Here is a 22,925-nt window from a genome sequence, read left to right as displayed (position 1 = left end):
CCCACCGAGGCAGGGCCGTACCGTCTTCCCGGCTTCTTCGACTCGGCCTGATCTACTCTCGATGACGTAACGCGCACCATTTCCTAATTTCCATCAATAACGTGCGACTTTTCACGGTATATTGATATTTGGTCATGGGATGACAATGAGATTTTTGTGGATCAGAAAATTTAAACCGAAAATTTTGCAGAGACAGACGCTAAAACGAAGAAGGGTTTCCATTGAAGAAAGAGCCTAAAGCCTGAGGCTTTTGAAAATAATCGACTAATGTTCTACGCGAACGCGCGCTATGTTTTTATAAAAATATTAACTGTTGCATGAAACGGTGTTTTTATTATCAACTTTTTATTACGTTTTCCTAAAACAGATTATATTGCATTATTGCTTACGGCTTAACAGTCCTTCAAGCATCTTACCGGTCGAAGGCACTGGCTGTAACTGCAATCTTCTTTCCGGGCTTTGAATCTAAAACAAGAAGAGAATAATAGATTAATATCTGGACAGTTATGTCATTTCGACTGTGAAACGGATTTTAAACTTTCATGGTTTAATAATAAAATACATCTGGACTATATCAAAAGTTCGACAAGTGTACTTATAGTTTTTGTATGTCAGAAATAATTGACAAACTATAACCGATATAATTTATCACAATTTTTTTTTAGAGAAATGTAATATTTTTTCTATAATTTTGTGATTAACATTTTAACTGGCATATCAGATAATTTTAATTGATGGAAAAAAAGCAAAATAAAACGTAATTATTTGATTCTAAGGAGAATTATTGTAATTTAAGATAATTGAAGAAACATGATGTGGTGCTTGCATATTTTATTTTAAGTTAATTCTGTAAAATTGGAATATGTTTTCATCGAAATCAGTTTATATAATTTTGACAATAACTTTTATTATACGTGACTTTCCATGACAATCTTTTCGAGTCGACCTACCTCCTGGCAGTCGGCCGGGCATATTAATTCGAACCCTTTTTTAAGGCAAAGGAATACGCATGGTCTCAACGTATGACAGTACTTTATAATAGTAATTAGTATAATGAATGCGTTGCTAATGCTACTTATTTCTACGAGCCACGAGAGATTGTGTGACATGCGAGTACAACCACATTTATGTACCTACAAACGAATGAATAATTCAGTAAGGAAGGGAACGAAGTGTATCGTATCGTATCGTTACAGTTACAAATCCACACGCGTTGCATGTTTTTCAAGCATTCACTGCTATTTAATGTTGATATTTGATCTTTCACAAAAAACTAATCTATAAATCAGATATATATATGACTTGATATGAAAAAATGTAAGTTATACTTTTAAGATTTTTCAGAATTATTTAAAAGCAAAAATGAAAGCGCCTTGTCTGACACGATCTTGCCTGACACGTTTGCAATATTGACTGAAAAGTTTGCACATAAAATCTATTTTTATCCCACGAGATATTATCTGATAACACTTTTTTTGTCGAAAGTCGATTTCAAAACTCAATTTCATGCTTGGTCCATGACGTGCCCTACCTTCGTCCTTAGTACATTATGTATTCCCGCTGCTTCCCCCTCTTCTTCTCTTCTCATATTATTGTTGTGCACCGCGTCTTTTTATTTTTCATCTTTTTTTTTTATTTTTAAACTGGCAAACCGTCCTCGAAGTTAGGCGATCGAGCACCATGGCAAACAGGGTGTTCATTATAAATCACATCAAGCGAAGGAGGCAAAACGAAGAGAAAAAGCACGAAGCATAGGAGAGCACCAACTACAGATTATTCCGTGTAATATCTTCTTCGGAATCCAAATCTCGTCTCATTGGTTTTCGATATTTATTAATTTGCTTCTTGCACACGAGAATCTCTTGTTCCACTTTCAATTTTGCATGATCTAAATTTTGTTTGACCTTTATTTAACTTAATAAGTTTGTCTACATCTTTTTATTTCTAAAAATTTATTACAAAAATTGAGATAAAGAATTGAAGTCTCTAAAATATTCTACATGTCTACAAATTTATCGCGACGAGCGAGATATTTTTTTTAACGTACTTTGCATCTGTTTCAATCCTGTCGTCGCTTCCTTTAAAATTAATATTACTAGGACTGCTGTGTCATATATTATTCTGCGACGTATTAACATCAAATAAGCTTATACGAGAAGATTTGCTGCTACCTAGAACAGAAGTCAGGATACATAGTGGTGGTTCGGGGTAGTGCTTAACCCTTTAACACGAAAATTCGGCGCAGTAGGGTGATGGGGATATGGAACCTATTAATATTCTTTGGGAACCCTACGAGAAAACTTTTGAGGGGACTTTTTTTCACGTATTAACATAAAACGACCATCGCGTAGTTTCTCACGAAATTCTTGGCAGCATTCCATTTTCGAGAGATTAGAATATTTTACATTTATATTTAACAATTTTCACACATTATTAATAAAATATACTTGCGAATATAAAAAAAAGTTTATAAAATATGGCATAAATAAATCTTGGAACTGCGATATTTATTTTATTATTTATGGAATTTCTTTCTTCAAATCTTTATTTGTAATCTCTCTTTACAAGTAAACGTGAGAAGAATACTTGTATTTATAAAGGACGAGAATTTGCGAAAATTAAACATAGCAAAAAAATTATGATATGACAAACTAACGCTTTGGTGAAATATTTCACGTGTGCGTTTCTGTCAGGGAAAGTTTTCCGTGCGAACCCAGATGGTTATCCAAGCTCTTTTGCATCTTTTTGCTCGTTGTCACCCCCTTTGGTATAGAGACGCAATTTTCATAAAATTCCTATAAATAAGCGCGGCCCGTCCTTATTTGTGCACAATATTTATACGCTACGCATGACCTGAAGCAGGATCGTATGCACCCTTCTAAAGGTATCGAGCTATCGGCTAGATATATATACCTGAAAAATCGAACACTAAAGAAAGAGAGAAGGTAGAGTAGATAACACGTCTAACACACCTGTGAAGGGATCAATACCTTCGACATTGATTCTTTCTCCCATGGAGCACAGTGTGATCGTAGCCGTGCAACATTTGAAAAATTTTCCTTCAGAGGATTATATAAACCGAAATATATAAGCCAAAACTGCATGATATTTTTTAATTTTCATTATCACAGACACACAAATGAATTTTACAAACTTATGCGTACGTTTTTTTAATTTATGTCATAGCATGATTTATCTTGGAACACGTATCTGCTGAATTTATTTTATTATTTTTAGTGAAATGAAGAATATTATAAGCGAATGTTGAAATGCTAGTCGTTGAACAACATCACTACTAAGTTTAATAACTAATATTGACTCGTTTTATGTAACATAACGATGATGCAACGTAAAGATGGTTATGTAAAATATCAACAAACGAATAAGACTGCTCTCCTAGCTAATTGACGTCGCTATCTTGGAACAGGAGAGGTTGAACTGTAATAGATACCAGAAGAACCAAGATAAATGACTATCGTGCACGTCAACGATTTTGTTCTAATATTCAATCCTATGATTGCAAAAATAAAATGGGAGATAGAGAGTTTAATTTCAAATCGCGTAATGTTTTTTTACCTTTACGTTAACGAATATTTGTTTTTGTTCCAATAATTCGATATTAAATAAAATACTTGTGATATTAAGAAATAGGCAAGTTGTATTAAAGCTTGCATTTTAGTTGAAAACATTTTTGATTTTAATTATTCTATACAATTTTATTGCGTAATTATTTAATCCAAAATAATATTTTCCTGATAATGATTAATAAACAAATATATCTTACGTACGATCGGATTAATATGTGAGATAACAAAGAAAAAGTATACAAATATACAAGAACCATGAGTTAATAAATTACATAGAATGTGTGTCCAGCATTCAAGAGATTATTATAGATCACTTCGACATATTAAACTTGTTAAATTTAATGGAAGATGGATATCGATTTTGACGAAAGACAGAAAAGTCACGTAAGACATTTTAAAAGAAGATGAATTTTTCGAGCTCTCGAAATATAGATGCTACGGTAAAAGAAGTCGCGTGACGAATCAGTAGAGGGGAGGTGAAAGGGAGGTAGGATGGGGGTGGACGACAGGCGTCGGTGGTGGCAGGACCCCATCGTCGTGAAATCGACGAGCAAATACTTAAGGCGTAACCTCGTTACCCTAGCAGCCAGTGGAAAAGCGAGGAAAATCCTCTCTGAACCCGCCTTTAGCGGCGACGACGCGGAAAACTCTCTTCCGGTCGTTCGGCGCTCGTTCGACTGTTCGAAATGCAATAGGAATACGTCGATGCGCGCCCGTAAAAGTGAATACATGAATCATCGGGTGAACACATACGGATGAAAAAATATGGGATGGGAGGTTTCGCGGAGAATTCTTCGTTGGTTACAGATTGGTACATGAAAGAACGTATTCACGAATCGTTCGCAAAACCCCATCAGTTTGTATCTGTATCGATCTTTGCGAACAAATTTATATTTTCTAATGTATGTACAAAGTTTTTATACGAGATTTTCTGAGATATATATATTATGCACAAAGTGACTTTATAGATGGTGATCTTAGAAAATTATTTTCACAGAAATAAAAAAGTAGAGAGAAATCTCGTAGAAATAATTAGATGTTAGATGTCAGAAAAAATAAAATAATGCTATTAAATTTTATATATTTATTAGGTATACATTTTTAAATTCTTCAAAAATTTAAGCTGAAAATTATATAATTTCGTTTACTCTCTCAACTTATCTTCATCTCTCATTTTTTATATGTCGCCCAAATAATCGTTGCTTATTCAATAAAAAATCGTGCAGAATCTTTACTAATTTATTTTCAAGATCAACTTTATATTATCAAATTTCGAAACGAGGCGTAGCAATAACCCTATTATCAGATTTTATTTCGAATAAAATACAATTTACACGACAAATTATCGCTGCACATTAGAAATCGCATTTTGGACGTCAAACTCGTGCGCGAAAAATGCAAATGCATCGTGCATCATCGTCGATCTTGCTCAATCTATAACTTTCGGTAACACGCAGCCCGAGCGCGTAACGCAAATCGTTGCCGGCGAGAAATCGCGCTTTTCGGAGGTGCGCGGTAGAGAGGCGGCTAATGACGGGAAAGTTTGAAAACGACCGACCGACATGATGTAAGCCGAAACGGTTGCGGGAAAGCGAAACGGGGGGTAACGGCAAGACGCGAGTTTCCGAAGCGAACTCGGCGCATAATGCGCTCGCGTACACCCTGTCTTGCGCTAATTACACTAACTCGAGCTAAAACGGACTAAGTAACGACGTAAACGGGTTTCCTTCCCGCCTTCCGCCCCCTCCCCCGCTGCCCCCCGCTCCCTCCCCCCTCGCGCGCGCTCGCGCGAGCACGTAAGGTAATTACCTAATTCGGCCATGCGTAATTGCCGGTGATTAAAGTGTCGCTTTCGTGGCACGGCAGGAACGACGTGACATTTCACCGACAGCTGCAACCGATACGGATATCTCGTTTCTTCCATCGCTGATTCCTAACTCACGAAGTTTAGATTAGGAAAATCGTGTAGTCGAACGGGCACCGCGCGATTATCTCCCGAGCTATATCGACTTCCGCTATCATCACCCGGAAAACGCCTGCGTGCGCGAGAGGGAAAATATAGCGCAATTAAGAAGACGCAATTATATACATCCGCTATTATAACGATAATCGACGAATTATATATATGTAGGATTCGGAGGTTCGCTTAAACGCGAAAGTATTAATGGATAAGTAAATCGGTTCGCATCGATGGCGATCATCGCCACGAATTGCAATCGTTTGTGGAACGCAGTCGCGAAGGAATTTTTGACAGCGACGCGAAGTGAGCGCGTTGGATAAATTTGAGAAGAAGACGATTCAATGCGTTTTACAATAGATCTTCATCGAGAGACAGAGTTTTATACAATATAGGGACCACAATGCTACGGAGCTCTCCAGTTTCGTAACATCATTTTTTCTCGACGGCAGAACGAGTTTGAAGTCGGTATCGGGGAGAGAGAGAGAGAGAGCACACAGCGGTTTAGAATAAATCAAGTGGAAGGGTTGCGAGAGTAGAAGCATTTCTGGGCCCGTCTTTGTACAGGTCCGCTACGCGAGAAGGTCCTGAGAGAGAGAGAGAGAAGAAAAAGGATGTCGGATAGAGAAGAAGGGGTGGTAGGAGGGAGAGGGAGGGAGGAAGCGGGCGGAAGAGAGGGAAAGAGAAAGCGCGAGAAAAAGAACGAAGCAGGCAAGAGCCACGTTGCAGGAGCAACGACTGAAGATATCAATCAACGGGCGCATTGTGCTCAAGGATAATTTGACACGCGGCTGAAAGGGCCAGATCTCAAATTCCACGATCGGATAATGGCCTCTATAAGGCCCAAAAAAGGGAGGGTCCCGAGGGTATGTACCAAACCGCAGCTTTATACAGACAGCTTCGTTCTCGGGCGACCAAAGAGACTTCGTCTCCTTACGATTGTCTCTTTTAAACGAAACTTCCGATGCGAGATGTAGCCACTGAGTCCCAAAAGTCGTCACATCTCGCCTCTTAAAGTGACGTTTCGTCAAAACGAGTAAATCTAAATTCTTAATTGAAGCTTCGAAAAAAAAATGATTCGCGTAAAGTGCCGTATAATTTCAATTGCGCCTTCGAGAAATGAAGTGACTAAGCGCGACGAGTATCCGACGGCTGAGAATGAGACAACCGCTCCTATAGATTTCTGTAACACGATAGGTCCTTTCTACCTCAGAGGAGTTGACATTTCCGCGATTTCTCTCGATCAAAAATTTCTTTTCGCTGCATTTCGCGTATTTTTTATATATTTATCGCGATGCAACAAAAGGTCGAAAAATATTTAATATTTGTGTTTACTTTAGAAAATCTGTCGATGATTGTTCTGTGCGATTTCAAAAAGGATTAACAATGATTTACAGAGATCCGAGATTTTTGTTAATAAAAAAAAAATACACATATCCGCAGATGTACGTTTAGTTAGTCTTGCGCAATAAGAGAGCTTAGCCGCTATGAAATATTATCGCAATATCCGTCTCTAACGACTCGATCGCGTGCGATTAGTATTCTCCTTGATACGTCATTCAATCGAGATCTCGTGATCGCTTCCATATCTTTCCTCGTTTTCTATCTCTGTGTTTCTTTGTTGGCTATCCTTAGAAAATGCGCGCTTCTATTCTACAGAAAATGTGTATAATTTTACGTCGAAAAATATATTTCTTGTGATCGATTTCCCTGTATCTCTCTCTTCTTTTTATCTCTTGTTCTTTTTTCCTATAAGTATTTCATTATACATGTATATAGTCAAATCTTATATTTATAATAAAATCAGATTTTCATGAAATAATAATTACTAGAATAATTTATATTGCATTAAAATAACACACATATCAGCGAAGATTTTATATGCAATAAGTAATAATCACACTTTGCAACATTTAAAAATAAAAATGAAAATATGAACTAAGTGCACACAGAATTATATAATTTTTAACTTGAAATTTTGGAAGGTTCATTAAAGATTCATAGATAAATAAATAAATAAATAGATGAGAGAGATATCGCTCATAAAATCGAAGAAATATAAAGCATCCAAAAATTAAATATTATTTTAATATTAATCGAATTCACTTTTATTTAAATTTTCTTAATTAAATGATATTGTATGAAAATATTATTTATCCTCTCGATTAAATCTTTTAAAACATTAAACCTGAAAATATTTGGAATATTTTGTCGATACGACGCACGAAACTGATCGAAAAGAGTGCATGAGTCTTCTTCTTTTTGCCTCGCTCTGGCAAAGTTCAATCTGAGCACTTAACTTTTGGATTCTCTTAAATGTGGGATTAAGATCTTCAAAGGAACGGCACGAAGATTCGCAGACCGACGTACAATGCAACCCCGGGGTGCAGCTACCTGTGCTACGCGGCACGTGCCCTTTCTTTCCGTGGATTTGACAAATTTTCCGGTCTGCCAGGTCAACATCCGATCTACGAAAACCTTCACATATTCCACAGGTGGACTCTCAAAGCACACTAAAGCGAAGGACATTCGCGGTCAACTTGTTTGTCTAACAGGTGGATCTATCCCAGTAACGATGTTCACTCGAAAATTGTTTGCGGAACTCACTCTCGGCGAGATCCCATAGTCTTTTAAGAAACCCCGATACGTTTCACACGAAGTGCATATATAGTCATTCCCGAAATGTGAATACACGAACGCTTATATAAATGCGATTGCGTTCTTTTTTTGCTAGAAAAAAAAACGTTTCAATAAATCAATTTAAAAACCGATTTTTAATATCAGGAACATTGAAATATTAAACGCTGAGAGAAGAAATGCATCATTTATGTGCACAGTATCAATATGCATATAAATAAATAACAATCTTTTTTTTTAAATTTTTCAAAAAAAAAGATTTGGTTCGCTTTTGAAAAGGCATGTTTGCCTAAAATATGTCCATATAGAAAAATTCAAGTAAGATATTGACTAAATTATTGCATATATTTAAAGAACATTTAATTATCAAGTTGTAAAACAATATTTTAATAAATTTCAAATTCTTTAATTCACTTTACAAAATTCGATATATTGTGAAAAATATTTATATGTTAACTTGTGGCTGTTGGAATTTTATTAATTTAATTGCAGAAAGAACATTGTTTATAAATAGGAAAAGAAATATTATTTTAGCCTTTGAATCCTCTCGCGATACAAATAACTCCGATAATTCTTCATTTTTAATCATAGGGAAAACGGAACTTGTGTCATTTTTTACAATTAAATTCTCGGGAATAAAATAATAGCGGTAATGAGTGTGAAATTTATTCAAAAATTATTCTCAGGATACTTTTCTTACCTCGCTTCTCTATCTGATCATATTGAATATCTCAGATCATAAGTGCCGTCGGCGGATTACACGTCCAAGTGACAAGTTGGTCAACATAAGACTAGTGGATATGTTACGTTCGGAACTTATGCTTGCATCTCGAGTAGCATGTAGTGCAGTTTTACTCCACTTTGACCACTTTTACATTTTTGTACACTTTCCGCACTCGCAGCTCTTCTTGGCGGGTCCTTTCCTTACTTGTTATCGTTATCGGACAACGTTAACACGATACCATGAACGCAGTGTGATCACTGTTACGTTGCACCTTTAACGTTCTTACGATCTTCATAGGCAGCATACTTGAAACTCGAAGATTCCTTCATCTCGATTTTATGCACCATCCGGATCGCGAATGGGATTTCGCGAATGCTTGTGAATGGAAATGACAGAAGATGACTCGCGCGATTTGGCATATCACGTGGCTTAATACGGTGCAGCACAAACTCTCGTGTCATTCGCCTATACTGTATATGCGATTGCACTTTAGCGTCATTGCACGCACCTGTTTTTGCGAGTACGATTACTTTTTCTCGCGCGACTTCTTGGCTTCGTAGATTTTTCTACATCATCTTGAAGCGTTGAATAATTTTCTCGAATCCTTCTTAATCTTTCTATGGCCGAAGATACTCTTGAGACTTCATTTTCCCAAGTTTCAAACGAAGCTTCCTCCTGATAGACATTTGCAAACATCTGTTAACTCCGATTCGTTCAATCAGCTTTGAATTTCATCTCTTCTTCTTCACTCCGACGAGAAGCTACAAGTCGTTCGAAAAACTCGGTTGGACTTTAACTTGGTCTTTACACTAAGCACCGAAACTATTAACAATCTCTCTCGAGTTCTTCTGACATCCATGACTGAGGATCTTCAAAATCGAATCCGCTTGAAATCAACCAAGAGTGATCGATGCTTTCTCGTTTCATCTGTTTATTGTCACCGTGACCAGAAATAAGGAAGAGGACAACGTTGAGAGTAGAAGAGACTGTGCTCAGGAAGGTCCATACTACCTGGCGGTTTGATCGCTGAAGACTGAACGCCGTGGTAACGTTTCGCCGCGTAGTAAGCCGGCTCTCGCCCCGCCATCGGGCTCTGTTCCTCTGCCTCTCCACGAGGAGCGTGGAAGTGAGAAAAATGACGGGAAGCAACAGAGACGGAGCGATAGGTGGTAGAAGGAGAAGAAGGGAGAGTGAGCGAGAGAGAGAGAGGCACCCGTCCTTTCCGATCCACTCTGATGTTCTGCGCGTCCTGAGAGCAGCAGCGTGTCCCCATCCTCGTCGGATACGTTCTCCGGATTCACCCCACCACCGGCTCCCCCTCGTCCACCCTTCCTTCCCTCGGGCTCGCTTCCTCTCTCCGCTCCGTCCCACCGTCTAACCCTTCCACCACCCTTCCACGACCTTGGAAGTTCGCGCGATAGCCGCCGAGCGGCACCAGCGTCCAAACCCGCGACCGAAACACCGCTCGAGCGTGGCAGGCAACAAAGATCCCGTCGGTTAGCGCCGCTATGTGGGAGAAAACGCGCACCACTGGTTGGTAGAAGGGGTGTGGTAAGTGCGAGGGTGAGAGTAGCCGGCGAGTGTACCCCTCTCGTCGCGGTATAGATATCCCCTACCCCGGTGTTATCCTCGCTCCTCCTCCGCCCCCACTGTGACGGCACGTGTTCCGTTTTGCTCGAGCTGGGCTACACGCGAATCTTTCCATCTTTGTCGCGTCCGGTACGTTGCAATACTGTCGGTAGGGAATATCGAATGCGTATGCGGTGGGGAGGAATAGATCGAACTCGAGGAGTGGGGGACAGAAGGCTCCGACGTCGCCAACATGCGTTACGCGCTATCCACGCTGCGAAAATACCGACTTTGTAAATAGAGGCAGATCCGCTAGTGATAGAAGATAACCGAAAGTGTCGCACCGTTTGCCGCTTTTTTTCTCTACAATCGACCTTCGATAAGCTTCGCGCATTTTAACTTTGGAGTTGTGAGAAATTTTTGCAAAATTTTGCAACGTATAACGCACATGCACGATCTCGCGTATATTTTCTTTAATTGTCTTTGTTGTTTTATCGATATATTTGCGAGAAACACTTTGAGTCATTTATTCACCTCGTGCGAGACAAAGACGGATCGATTTGTCGAATGGAAACTTTGACATTTGACGCATTAAGCTAAGTAAGGCTGAGAAACTATCTTATCGCGTGTCACTGTTATTAGCACTAAGTGTTTACCGCGCAATTTACTTATAGTTCGGTTATCGTAACTTATTACAGCGAGCTTTCAATTATGCGTTAATAATCCATTGCAATAGGCATGACTCAATCGAAAGAAATGACGGTTGTGAAAATGAATTATTTTTCAATGTTACATACATACGCTTTGTTTATTTCAGCATTCACACTCTTGCACTTTAGTAAATAGCTTCGTTTCATGGAAGACTTTATTAGACGCGCTTCCCTTTAAGATCTTATGTAGTCTGATTCTATCTAGCATTAAATACTGGCTACTGAAAACTATTTCTACGTAAGAAAGTATCATGCTGGATGATGCTGTCACATGTGTTTAATATAAATTATTATTTTACATGCTGTTATATATGTATTTAATTTAAAAATAATTTTTAATTTATAAATAATTTTTATTAATTTAATTATTAATAATTTTTAATTTTACATGCTGTTATATGTATTTAATTTAAAAATAATTTTTAATTTATCATTCGTCATTGTGTATATATAAATTTTATTATTTTGTCATTAAGTTATTTTTATATCGGACGTAAAAATCTCGTTGCAAATACGTTTTAACCCAGCACCTATCATCGTGCGAGAGAATATTGACATACGAACCAAGGAACCGTGCACACATTCTTGCCGAATATTCAAACTTTCCTGCGCACAGAATCATAACTACAACATGAGCACTTGAATTTCCATCCGACGGGCACTTCCAGCACTTTCATCGTCACGCACACATTTTTCTTCCCTTTCCTTCTTATCATTCTACAATTTCTCGTGCTATCTTCCAAGTCAAGTGCATTTCGGTAGATCTCGCCTCTGAAGAAACCGACTGAGGCTCGACAGCCTTAATCGAAAGAATGTAAATGTTATATAACGCAACAGTCTCTTCATTTGACATGTGTCTTTCGCACGCGAGTACATTTCCGAACAGAAAGCTAGAACATGACGCATGAAAGTCAAGCACGAGAAAATATCTTGAGAGAAGATTGGCGCGCGTTGAACTGGCTGTTGTCGAGCTCGATCGGTCTGCCCGAAGCGGTGCGTATCGTTTCCCTCCCCCGCCGCCCCCCTCCCGCGCGCGCGAAGCGCGTCGCCCGCCACCGCCGTCGCGGCGACGGATTCTCCCCTCTCATCCCCACCGGGGACGCCGGGCGCCCCGACGCTTCCCGCGCGACGTCGCAGTCCGCGATACTCCGGAATTCCGCGCTACGCTCGCTCCACCTCCCCCTCTCGCGAGCTGCTAAATCTTTTTTAAACCACGCCTAGCAGCCCCGTCGAACGACGGGGGCGAGAGACGGCGACAGGACGTAAAAAAAAAAAAAAAGAGCACGCGCGGGCCGTTTTTCCTACTTCTTCGACGATGCAAACACGTTGCGCGACCAAACTCCACCCTCTTTCGGCGGCGCTCCCCTGTCGCCCCTCTTCCCCTCGAGCCCACCCTCTCTTCCCCTTTTTTTCCCCCGATCTCCGCCACGCGAGATTTTCCGCCAAATATAAGTTCGTCACCCAGTGAGAGGCTGCATGCGCTTGCGACGCTTCTCGGTAGCTGGCGCCAGCCTACGTATGCGTCGTCTAACGGAATATGCATTAAACCCGCTTCACGAGAACAGGTTCTGGCGGATATCGCGTATACAACGTTACATGTAGGTGTATACGTGGAAAGAGGGATTTTTTAAATAAATTTCGTGTCTAATTTCTATACATTTTTATTATTTTATCATGCGTTTATCGAGGAGACGTATCTGTTGCGATTTAATAAAATATTTTAGCGCGGAAATGGTTCTGGATTTATACATAAAAATTTCAAAAATTTATACAAAGTAAAATATACATAAATTGAAAAGATACATGTATATAGATAGATAAAGATAAAAATAAAAATGTAAATATAATTGTTAGATACGCGTTTTAAATATTTGTAAAAAAGTGTTTTTATTTATTCATTGATTATTTATTCGTATAACAATTCGCGATAATTGAAATATACTTCTGCACATGTTGTTAAAGAAGTTTCCTGCAACAGACGTTGATATCGATACGCGCCTTTTACTACTTTTTATCATGTCACATGGACTAAACGCTCGCGACATCTGGTAGTGGATATCGAGAGATAAAATACTACCCCTATTTCTAATCTTCTTTAATTTTTTTCAATATATGAAAAACATGTCTTTTTTAATATATAATTAAGTAAATTAAAATACTTTATATTAATATTTATAATCTTGAATTTTTGCAAAGAAAAATTAGGGAAAATGATTCAAAAATTAGAATATTATTATTTCAATAACAATTTTTCTCAAACAGCGATTTAAAATTTATGTGTAAAATGAAACAAAAATAGATAAAATTTATTATATATATAAGCATTCCAAATATGATAAAAAATTATGAATAATGATAATAAATATGATAATAATAATAAATATGATAATAATAATAAATATGATAATAAGCATTTCCAAATATGATAAAAAATTATGAATAATGATAATAAATATGATAATGATAATAATCATTTATAATTATTATAAAATAATATGCATATTAAAGAATTAACAAATAAAATCTTTCTATCAGAACTATCGTTTTCCTATTGTGAATTTTATTATAGCAACTAATCTCAACTGTAAATTTTTATTTTACATCTGCATTTTTCAACTTCTATTTATTAGAAACAAATAAAGTGACAATTTGAGCACACGATGCCATTAGATCGATATAAGCCGACCTTGCCGGAAGGGGCCGATAAGCCGTAGTCGGTACTTCCTCCCTCCCCTTCGTACACGAAGTCGGTAAAACAGATACCTTCATGGCGGACATTTCCAGCCGATTAACTTGAAATTAGGTGCAAACGGGGGTTCTCCGCGATGGCGCGTGTCGATGCAATTTGTGCAAACTCGTGCAGCTAAGTGCACAGGAAACCGATCAAAATTGCCGCGGAATGGTCGAGTTGCCTCGATCGATCTCTACAATATCAGCCACATCTGCATTTTTATTACACCCTTGCTGCTTCCGGACGCTACCCTTTGCGCATCACATAGGTATGTTCAAATATACATATCAACGATGCTTCAGCATCGAAATTTATATAAAGGATTACGCGGACACTCTCGACAAGTCAAATCGAGATTTTATACGATCTACATTAGAATAATTTTTTTTACAAAGAAATGTTATAGATCCATTTTGAAACAATCGATGTTACATCTTTCAGTTCGAATAACATATTTAGATTTCTTCTGTGTCATAATTAAGAATGTAGATACTTTATTAAAATATTTATGCTAAAATATCGGATTAATTCAGATCAAATTAATAATTAATAATATATTATATAACATAATTAAACTCGTTAAACTTTAAATATCGATTAATCGAAAACAATCTGTAAAATCTTTAGCAAGAGTATTTTAAATCACTTTACTGGCGCGCTTACACAAAGGATAGCGAGGAAAATGTCAATATCAGCGAATGACTCGGTGGTATTTTTTTTCCTTTTAAACGCTTCGGATTAAAGATAACGGATTGCGTCTCCGTGGTAAGCAAGAATCCAGGAGATTAATTCAATCGAATGACACGAGCTTAAGTGTACGATCCTCGGCTCTGATTGGACGCCGACGGCGTTTCGCAATACCTGGAAGCCCACCGGGTGATGGCACCCTACCGAGATGACGTCGCACAGGCGGCGCGTACCTAACAACCGACAGATTATGCTAGTAGGCCTGTCGACGGCCGTAATTGATTTCGCTTAAACAAGCTAAGCGTATCAATCCCTCTAATAGCTACGTCATTGCGCGATGAAGATGCCGCGAGATGGAAGGGGCAGTTAACCCCTTTTTTCTCGACGATCCGTTTTACAGCGTCTAATCTGATTTATTTTGTAATTTAATTCTCGATCAATAATTTTTGATTTCATTCGACGACAAAGGATTTATATTATTTATTACTACAACAAAGTACGCAAATTTTCACCATAATAAAGTTAAATCGTATAGTATAAATATTATAAATAACATAATCAACAAGAATAAAATAATATCGCGTTTCTAAAGGCATCCGTTCCAACTCGATATTATTCCGATATAAATCCGCTGTCGAAAAATACATAAGTATTTTTAATAAACTATAGGCAAGATATAATTTTCGCAATATCTGAAAATATGGAACTATTCTTGACTCGATAATCAATTCATTTGTGCCAAACGCGTTAACGATAAACATAATTAATTTTACTGTATAGTTAGTAACACTATTTTAAATAGTGTTTATTAGGATATATAACAGTCAATTTATACCAAACAATTATTTTAACAGTTTCCAGCGCTGGTCACAACTGCATTACGTTGCACATGCGTAGGCGTTATTACGTAGCGCGAAATAGGACAGTCGTATACTGGACGTTAGACAACGAAACGTAGTTTACGACCGTCCAAAGCGATAAATAATCCCCGGTATGATGTCCGACGACTATTTCGCCACCTACGGCGTATATCCGTGATTCTTACGTTTCTTCACGAATGGCCGTTATACAGAAAGGTCAATCGAGGGTCCCACAAGCAGCGTGAGTTAGGTATTCATATCGAGATGACGCGGTTTCACGTTGCAAAAGCAGATTTTACGATTTCCTTTATCTTCCGCTCACTCACTGAATATTTCACAAAGTCAATAAAATCCGCTGTCGGGCCGCTAATGGATACGCGAACCGAAAGAATGAGGTTCTATTAACACCACGGAAGAAAAAAAAATGCACCGTGTACGCAATGTATCCAATCGGAAATCATATATACCTCTAAAAGAGACACAGACAAAGGTAATTGTCAGTTAATTCAATTGTCGTGTAGTTTTCTCTTGGTGAGATTGTCTTCAACTATTACGACATTACGATTAACAATTTCCGCTGCGAATATAAACGTAAAATGTTTTCAATTCTTGTAATTTTTCATGATGAAAAGTATCTCTAAAAATTAATTGTGATTACAACATTATCAGCTCTTTTCGAAAACATTTTTCTCCATAATTATTTGATGATTGAAAAATATTGGAATAGAAGAATAATTGAAATTATTGAATAATTGATAATAATAGAAGAATAAATGAAAGATAAATTTTGTGTTTCGAGCTCACGACTTGACGAAGCAACAAGAGTGCAATTGTTTGACGATAAATGATTTTTTTTCAATATACAATCGACTACTCCGAGAACACCAATCCGCTAAAGGCAATGACGCCTAATTTTTATAGGAGAGACCCTCTCGTGTTATGGGATTTAAAGTATTTTTTCCTACCGAGAATTCTTGCACACCTGTATTCTTGTTCGCGTGAATTCCCCCAAACTTTCTATGTCAGTTCAGTTTCAGTTCAGGTTCAGTTTCAAAGTGTGTGCATAGGACCGTTCTTTAGATAACTTGCCTACCTGAAACCTGCTTTCCGTTTATGGCAGACCTTGTCGAAAAGTCAGCTTTGTGGAACCGACTATCCCATTCGTGGCATATTGTGCTTCTAATGATTTTGATTAGAGGGTTGGATTTGTGCGGGAGTCAAAATAAACGACCTTTCGCAGGTGCAAAAAAAATTTCGGTCCGTTTCGTAATGTATTTATGTGAAATGTCATCACTCAAATATGTCGATTAAAATATATTTAGATAATTAATACATCAGATTTTTTTACATTTTTTTACTTTGACTTTTATAAATTTAATTTTTATAAAGAGAGAGATTCAAGTGTTCGAATATTAAAAAAATAATCCTTGTAGAGAAAAAGAAACATATTTTATATAAGATAATTCTTAAGCTTTAAAGTTTTCAAAAATTAAATTTGTAAAAATTAAAAAAAGCAAACAAAAACAATTTCTCCAAATTCTGATATATTAATTATTTAAATATATTTTGATTGTATGCGTGGTATATTCGAATGATGCACTTTTATGTATATGTCATATATATTGCAAAGTTTGCATATTTATTGGAAATATTTTTTACTTGAATGTAATCTGCAATTAAAAAACACTTAACGCAACGATATCTTGTATTCATCCCACAATGTGCTTGCACAACGGGAATGTATATAAAGTGTGTAACACAGACAGCGTGCGTAGGTACATTTGTCTCCTGCCAAGGAGTCGTGTAATCAAGTACTTGTTTAATTGCATGTTATTGGTAGATAATGGCGATTATTACCACACATGAATCGCTGAGAGCCGCATGGCTACGCTCTAACAGAGGCTTTAATTGTGCCCACTGAGAATATACGTTGTATCTATTCATCTTAGGGTCCAGAAACGCGAATTAATCATTAGCGTTTCCCAGGTACTTCTATAGAGATAACGTCATTAGAGCACTGAATAATAACGTGACTGAACGATCTTTATCTCTATTATTTAACACGCAAAATATATATATATATATATATATATATATATATATATATTTTTAGACACATGCTATTTATTATTAATATTTATTATGAGAAATATAAAGAGATAAAATTTTATTATTGGCACTTCTTAAGTGCAACGATTAAGATATGATTCTAGATAATTAAATGGCATGATTCTCTTCAGCTTCGTGCTCTTGTAATCTTTACGAAATCATAATTCTTTAATAATATTATCGCCATAATAAGATATATATTTAACAAAATCAGAAAAATTATTTTTAATTAAAAAATTCGAATCTATTAGTTTATACATGAATGTACGCACCAAATTATTTGCTCCAGCATCATGCTTTTCCAAGATTGCGCACAACCGGGGAAAAAAATAAATAGTATTATATATTACGTTGATCACACACGTGTGTAGTTCCACGAGCAGTGTAACGCAGCTGGCACAAAACTGACCTGAACTCCGAGTCACCGGCTTCCTCGTATAGTTTTTTTCTCTCGCCCCCACACGCTCATATACACATGTGTAGATGCACCCACACGTAAGGGGGAAAAAATCCCCTTTCGATCCGATACACGCCATTCTGGAATGGAGTGGCGCGTCAAAACCGGCCTTTAGGAAACTTATCTCGCCTCTAAGACTCTTCAGAGTTGGTTTTACCGCTACGGCCTCTTTAATGCGTTGCATCACGGTGCAACAGATAAAGTGTAAATAGATGGAGAACTGGGCGGTTTTTATGCCGCGCACGGAGAACCTCCGAAAGGATCAAGGGAGACGCGAGGTATCCGACAGAGACATCCGAGTTTTACTGCTTGTAAATGTAATGCTGGAGATAAACCGTTGTCTAGAAACGCGATCTGAAAGTGTAGTCTTAAAACTTTTTCGGTAAACTTTTTTTTATTTTTTTTATTTTTTAACTTATCTAGTCTATTAATGATACATATAAATATTTGAGATAAATAATCATAATAAACATATACTTCTAATCAAAAAATTTAAAATAGAATCAATGTTTGAAGTATAATAGAATCAAATGGCATTACTATGCCTTTTTTCATTTGATAAGTTATCAAAATATGCAAAGAGAGAGAAAGAGAAAAATAAGATCTGCTCTTGAAATCCTTTTCAAATATAACCTACTTTGATTTATTATATTTAAAACTTGAAGAAATAGATATTTTTCAGGAATTTTTGCAAAATTCATAACAACTAAAACTTTTGAATGATGTCTGACTTTTCTTTGTCAACAAACTATAATAAGCAACCGATATCATAAGAGCAGCTAACTATCCAATGAAATGGAAAAAAGTTAAGATGCAGACACGGAAAACACTACTGCCATGGAACGATATCGCGGCGAATGGGAGTGAAAGGAAGATGGCAAAACACACATACCGGAAACACGAAGGAGTCGTTACCGTATACGAATCGCTATCGCAAACGGCATACAAACAACAGCACGGAAATGTCCTCTTACGTACGCCTTCTTGTTCCCTTCTTTTTTCTTTCATACTTTCGGTTAAGACCGTAAAAGCCCGGTTAACAGCAGCGCCTGGCAGACGATCGGCGATTTCGGGAAGACGGAAGAGAGCTCCTCAACGACCGGAAAACGATCCGACACTTTATCGGTTCGAGACATACTCTTCCTGTTTGTTCCCTCGCCCGTCTGCGATAATATAATTACAAAGATAAAGTACGTATTGATTGCGAAGTAGATTTAATTAAAAATTTGTATCATTTCTATTTATATGATTTATAATATTTTTTTAGAATACACATTATATTAAAAAAAATAATATTTTAATGAATTTTTGTAAATGTTTAGTTTTTAAGGAAAATCTCTATTCTTATAAATGTTGGTCAAATTAGAAGAAATAATATATATGATAATTTATATTTCTTCAACATTAAATATGTGAAGAAAAGAGAAATATCACTTATCATAATACACTTATTATATCGCAAAACTTTTATAATAATTTTTTAGACATTGATTGTTGTTATTTACAATGATTCCACGCGCATAAAAATTAAACTTATTTAAAATTCAGTGTTACTCGATATGAATCTTTCGTTTCGTAAAAAAAATTTAAATCTTGATCTTTCTATAGAGAATCGAGAGTTGAGTGAGAAAAGTAACGATATGGCGCGACCAACACTGCCCAAGATTTAAGAGACTTAACTCGCCGAGAATTCGTAGCTAGTAGGACGCATAAACTTTATTTTATACAAGACTTCTTCTCTAAGAGCCGGCCCCCAAAAATAGAGAGCATTCCCTTGTCTAGGGAGAGGGTTGTAGATTCCAGATATCAAAGGAATAGGGTTACCGGTTCAAGTCTGGCAGGTGGAAACCGTCTGTAACACGTAGATGCTTGCTACGTAACGGGTGTCAAAAATATAATGCCGACAGCTTTATTTTTGTTTCATTGAAAAAAAAGAGAAAAACGCCTGATCTCTTCTTTCCTCAATTCTTCAATTTTTTTTAACTATTAAATTGATATGATTTAAGAGTGTATTATCCTCTTCTAATTTTTATATGAACTTGAACTAACTGTTTTTATATGTATGTTATAGATATATTTCTGATACATTAACTAAAATTATACTATATATCAAATTTTTATATTTTTTTTATTTTTTTATAATTTTTATTGTATTTCTTTTTAATTACGTGAATTTCCACATTACTTTACAATTAACAGTTACAACTAGATAACATATGACATTTGGCAGAATCAAGATTTGCATGAAACTAAAAGTTCAATATAAATGTACATTATAAGACCTAATCACAAGTAACAATAATATATCCAAGAATGTTATAAATATTTAAAAGGCAAATTTTTGAAAAAGTTAATATATCAAATGTACCAATGTATCAAATTTTTTTAGATATTAAGAATGAATAATATATGTATACGATAGAAAGGTGCGGGTGCTGTGGAGATATCGTGGAAACATCGTGAGGATAAACATTCCAGAAATCCAGCTGGGCGCCCGCTGGTTTTAAAGCTAGCTGTACTCTCTCTCGTTCTTCCATCATTGTTTAAATAATTTATTCCTTCTTTTTTTCTCGAATCTCGAAGTCATCCACATACGGTGAACGGTTTTACAGCGGAGAGATAGAGGAATGAGAAGAAAGACACACGTACGAACATATACACATCCGTCACGCGCGCTTATATTATGCCACATATGTTCTTAAGACGCAACGCGCGCGCTGTAAAAGTTGAGGGTGGAAATGCATTCCAGACATAACAAAACTCTTCGTCACCCTACACTCTTGTGCTCCTTTCATCTGTCTGTATTTCTTTCAATTGTGCCGTCTCTTCTAATATGTCGCACACAGGTGGATCAACAAAAAATAACTGAAGAAAAAAGAAAATAAAATAAAGTCAAAAGCAAAGAAGAGGAGTGCGAGGCAGGAGCGGTAGAAACACCAGCTGGCACATATAATATGTAAACATCCTAGAATTGGGACTTATTTGTTTTAATTCAATTTAAATGCAAAGTAATCTCAGTGGCACTCGAAAAAAATTTGAAGAGAATATAAAGTCCAAAATTAAGGAAACCAAGCACCAGCTGATCCTTTTCCCCAGTGACAGTGTCTTTTAGTTTTTGTTTTCTCTTTCGTTTGCAGAATCGTTCTTTTAATTGAATATGCAATTAAGAAATTGCTGTCTTGCATATTAATGAATCATTAACATTTTTTGACAAATGATTTAGAAACAAATTATTTTATTGTAATTAAAATAAATCCATTAATCTGCATATATATATATATATATATATATATATATATATATAAAATACATCTATAGTAATATAGACCATTTTAGATTTATTTGGAAATATTATAGATTTATTATATCTATTTTGGAAATATTACTAACGACTTCTGCTATTCTCGAAGCGATCACGCTGGTGAGCATCCCGGAAATGTTGCAGTGGGAAATTAAATTCCTAACAAATTCCATTACATTTCAGTGTGTGCGCCGTTGTAGAAAGTTTGCGGCGCGAAAAAGAAGGATGTTGCGAGTTTGCACACGCCCCACTTTCCTCCCTTTTTCTCTTAAAAAAAACAGACGGATACTGAACGAATGAGCAATTCTCGCAACAAGTATGGAAGCGTCGAAGAATTCAGTAATTCGTAAATTAAAGCGCGAGAATTCTCGGAGATACTTCCTTTGGTATATTGGCTTGTTTTGACAACCTGCGTCTGTTGTTATTGGTGTGAGCGCTAATTTTAGTACGCTCTAATGAAGTAAACCATAATGAGATTATTAACGTACTTTTAATAAAGCAGCTTTGGATTATCTTAGTATTTCGCATTTATATGAGACGTTTATATGCTACAAATGTATTTAATTACTATATAAAGCGGATGTGTTTTATATGTAAACAATACTGGGATCACTAGGCATTAATTACATGGGTTTTTATGTACTTCGTATAATGAAACCATACTTCCGTAATTGCGATAATTGCAGTTAATTTCTGTTGATATAGTTAATACACCGATTAAATTCTTACGACCACATTATTCCGAGAAACTATCAGGAAGTTCTATCGCATCGCAATCGTTGGATCGCGTCGCATGGGAGAAATTGAAACTTTTTGTAGCTGTTATAATTGCGAGTAATTTCCAGCGCGATGATTCCTTGTAACAATTTAGATCTAATCCTGAGATAGCGCGGGTGTAGTTTTCTTCACAGCTCTTATAAACGAGTTTTGAAAAACAGGAATATAAGTTGTGCTTCACGTTCTGCCCTGAATGCCGACCAAATTAAACAATGCAATATACTCTCGTTATATCGTAAAAGCCGCAAATACAGGAACATTATAGAGCGTAAAAATCTATGGTGGATGAAATTTTATTCAATCATTAAATAAATGTTACATGAAATAAAACTTTTAATAATTAACATACACACGCTCATACAAAATTTAACGAAGTAACTTTTAGCTTTTAACATTTAGATAAAATTCGAAATTAGAAACTAGAAATTGAAACATTTTAATTATATAAATAGATTATGTTTTTTAAGTTTCAAGCAATAACTTAAAAATTAATTTGCCTATAATGTATTAATAAAGAAAGCATACTTGAGTATTATCATAACATTTATAATGGAAAATAATACTATATTATTTTACCAATACATATTGAAATATTTAATTCTTTGTTTATTATACACAAAAAGTATCATATATTAATATCATATTTTAAAATATAAATATAAATGTATAGCATTGATGTTATTCATTAATCATTTATTTGAATATAGTTTTAAATTTCTCTTTTTTACCATTGAAGTATGAATATTCAAATATCCTTTAAAAGAATGCACATATCTTGTGAATTAAACTAGCGTGTGAACATGTTGATGGTACTACAAG

The 22,925-nt window shown here is 36.2% G+C and overlaps 1 protein-coding gene and 1 long non-coding RNA gene across 3 annotated transcripts in view; one reads left to right on the top strand and one right to left on the bottom strand.

The window, feature by feature from the left end:
* Positions 1 to 22,925, top strand: part of Mesr6 (misexpression suppressor of ras 6) — a 582,772-nt gene that overhangs the window by 418,548 nt on the left and 141,299 nt on the right. The gene's annotated exons all lie outside the window — the stretch shown is intronic.
* LOC145972205 (uncharacterized) lies at positions 327 to 11,447 on the bottom strand. Its single transcript, XR_014439092.1, has 2 exons — positions 8,882 to 11,447; positions 327 to 465 (listed from the first exon to the last, which is right to left on the bottom strand). It is a non-coding gene; the product is annotated as an uncharacterized LOC145972205 (long non-coding RNA).

This window comes from Camponotus vicinus, unplaced genomic scaffold, assembly GCF_025532165.1.
Source record: "Camponotus vicinus isolate PSW18456_S1 unplaced genomic scaffold, iyCamVici1.0 SCAF_5, whole genome shotgun sequence".
Lineage (NCBI taxonomy): Eukaryota > Metazoa > Arthropoda > Insecta > Hymenoptera > Formicidae > Camponotus > Camponotus vicinus.
The sequence above is the reverse complement of the archived record's forward strand: the minus strand, read 5'-3'. Positions and strand labels throughout refer to the sequence as shown.